The following is a 3563-nucleotide window of genomic DNA, read 5'->3' as shown; positions in this document are numbered from 1 at the left end:
ACCCTGAAACCAGAGTTATAAATGGTTGTGAGATGTAGGTGCTAGGAATCGAATCTGGGTCTTCTACAAGAGCAACGAGTGCTCTAAACTGTGGAGACATCATGAAAGCCCTCCGTCTCTTCTCTTCTCTTTTCTTTTCTTTTTTTGAGACAAGTTCTCACTGTGTAGTTTGGCTATCCAGGAACTTACAGAGATATGCCTACGTCTGCCTCCCAAGTTCTATGATTATTTTATTATTTTTAAAATTTTATTCTTTGAAATTTTCATATATGTATGCAATACACCTATATTCATATCCATCCTCCCTCCCTCCAACTCCCTGTGGACTACCCCACCCCAACCCCAATACACCTCCCGAAACTTCAGAGCCTCTCTCCCTCTTTTACAAAAATACCCCACTAAGTCCAATTAGTGCTGCCTGTGTTTCCATGGTTGCAGAACCATCCCTAGAGCACAGGCAACATATTAGTAGCCAACCTACTGCTCCCCTAAAAGTGTTTTTTTTTCTTCTCTTGGCAGCTGACAACTGCTAGTAGCCCTGTTAGAAGCAGGCTTGGGGACTGCACCTCTCTGCTGAAATGTTTAACTAGATTTATCTTATACAGGTCTTGTGTTGGCAACCACAGTTGCAGGAGATCGTGTGTGCAGCACCCATGCCATGTCTAGAAGACAGTTCTTTATGGCACTCCTCCCTATCCGCCCCACCCTTCTGTGATCTTCTCTGAGCCTTGAGGGTGGGGTAAGGTATATAGGTATGTATTCCCCATTTTCACTGGTGCCGAGAAATCTTCCTCCATTGGTCTTTCAACTCCAGGGCAACCAAAAGCCAGAGCTGAGTTTCCCAATGTTGGGCTAGGATGCTCAGTCACTGGGAGACAGCCATAGACAGAAGAGGGCAGGATGTTTGCCAGCTTGGGAGACTGTCAGGGCTCTACCATGCTCAGTAGACAGAATGGGCAGGCACAAGTCAAAGGTTTCTTTAGCTACGGAAGCAGGATATGGAATCAGCTGTCAATTCCTTTGTCTCACTTCTGTCTGGTACAGTCACCCAGCCAGGTATGGAAAATCATTATACAACTGAAAGGACAAAGAAAGATGGAAGGAGAATTTGGAGCCCACTACCAACAAACACGGTGTATCCTTATATCTATTCCTAGATGAGTCAATGGCCAACAGCCAATGGGAGCCAGCAGTCCTCCCTCTGGGGCTTTGTAATACAGTCTTTGGGGCTGCACTCCAGGTCACTAGGAGCCAGCTAAAGAACCTGTGGCCAAGACTCCCCTCTGAGTAGAAGCCTGGGCCCTAGCAGTGTGATGGGGTTGAGAACTAGATGTTTAGATCCTTATTGGCTCTGCCATGAAACTCACTACAAGTCCTTGGGAAGGTAACTCTAGTTCTTTAGTAAAATGCAGGTATGACAGGACATGGCTGACAAGGAATGCATTAGGCATGAGTGGGAATTCAGAAGTCATGTCAGATACAATGGTTTTGTTTGTTTGTTTGTTTGTTTTTAACAAGGAAGACATTCCCTAATATATTTGCCCCAGAGAAACCAAGAAATTGTTTCCCGCTTTATTTTTTCTTCTTTTACATCTAAACTGAGTTCATTTGAGAAGTAGTTGGGGAGAAAAACAGAAAAGGAAATAGCTTGGGGTTGGGGGTTAGATGATCATAGGCAAGAGAGTATTTTTCAAATATTCGGAGGGAAAGACAGTAAGTGGACAAAATTCATGGTGGTATCATTAGGAATACACCAGTGCATTGGAGAGTCTCAGGAATGGGGCTCAGGCTGAGGAAAGGACATGCCTACAAACACCACTGGGAGATATCCTGCCCCAGAAAGTGACTTGCTGGGGCTGCCATCTCTAACCCTCACCTCCCAGAGAAGAAGCTGGGAACAGAGCCCTCCACAGGTCTGTGAGGTCCTAGATATACCAGGAAGCCCTCTGCTTCTTCAGCTGCAGCTATTAGGTCTACATTCAAAAGTCCAGGGATCCAACCTTTTCCAGCCCATTGGTGAATGTCAATGAGTGTCCAGTCAGTGGACATCAGTATCAATTCTGCTACCCCACAGCCATGCATCAGTGGACATCAGTATCAATTCTGCTACCCCACAATCATTCAAAAGCCTTAATGTTGCCTGTCTAGGTGATGTCGTGGAATTCTCCAACCTACTTACTCTCCCAGTGGCTTAGAAAGGAGCACATAGTAAAAAGCTAGAACACAGCAGGCAGATGACCTGCATTCTGGTTCTAATAATGTCCTTATTTGTGACACCACGTTTGGCAAGCTCGTTTACCTTCGCATGTCCCAGTTTTATTATCTGAGTCTGGGAGTGACCCCCAACAGACACACATTTGAAACACTTGATCCTAAGCCTGTGGTGATATTTGAAAAGTTGTAGGGCCTTTGCGAGCTGGTGGGGCCATGCTGGTAGAAGTTGGTAATTAGGGACAGGGTTTAAAAGATGGTAGCCACCTGCTTCTAATGACAGCCTTTCTTTGTATCCTGTTCACCACCATGTGAACAAACAGCTCTGTGACACTCTAGCTGTCAATCTCTACTCCACCACGCCTTCCTTTGAAACTTGGAGCCAAGACAGACCTTCTCTTCCTTAAGTTGCTCATGTTGACCATTTTGTCACAGTAATGAGAAAAGTGACAAATACCCTTAGTGTCCCCATGGGAAAACCAGTAACAATATAATCTGCCTCAACAGTATGTGTGTGGATGAGTGGATTTACACATTCCCGTTACCTCGTGGTGTGCACCAAGTATGTGCATGAGCGTGTGTGTGTGTGTGTGTGTGTGTGTGTGTGTGTGTGTGTGTGTGTGTGTGTGTGTGTCTGTCTGTCTCTCTCTCTCTCTCTCTCTCTCTCTCTCTGTGTGTGTGTGTGTGTGTGTATTTCTCTCTCTCTCTGTGTGTGTTTCTCTCTCTGTCTCTCTCTGTGTGTGTGTGTATTTCTCTCTCTCTCTGTCTCTCTCTCTGTGTGTGTGTGTGTGTTTCTCTCTCTCTGTGTGTGTTTCTCTGTGTGTGTGTGTGTGTTTCTCTATCTCTGTGTTTCTCTCTCTGTCTCTCTGTCTCTCTGTCTCTCTCTCTCTCTCTCTCTCTCTCTCTCTCTCTCTCTCTCTCTGTGTGTGTGTGTGTGTGTGTGTGTGTGCGCACACATGTTTTCATCACATGATAAATATCCAAGAGAGGATTTGTCTTGGCTCAAGGTCTCAGAGGGGAAAGCATGGCAGAACAGAACAGCTTTCAGCATGCCAGTGAGGAGTCAGGGAGGGTACCTGAGCCTTGGGATTTCTCCTTTTTCACCCTTTACCCCATTTGGGATCCCATCCTCTGAGATGGCACTGTCCCCATTCAGGGTGATTCTAGCCCCCTAATTTAAATCACTCCAGAAAGACCCTCACCGATACACCTAGAGACATGCCTTACCAGTCTCAAGGGTGCCTCTCAATGCATTCACATTTACCATCATGATTTCCCACTACAGCACTGATACCAGCACATCCCATCGGCAGGGGCATCTGTAAGAGGCTCCTCAGAGTTCCCCTCCCCAA

The sequence above is a fragment of the Cricetulus griseus genome (assembly GCF_003668045.3).
Source record: "Cricetulus griseus strain 17A/GY chromosome 1 unlocalized genomic scaffold, alternate assembly CriGri-PICRH-1.0 chr1_0, whole genome shotgun sequence".
NCBI lineage: Eukaryota > Metazoa > Chordata > Mammalia > Rodentia > Cricetidae > Cricetulus > Cricetulus griseus.
The sequence above is the reverse complement of the archived record's forward strand: the minus strand, read 5'-3'. Positions refer to the sequence as shown.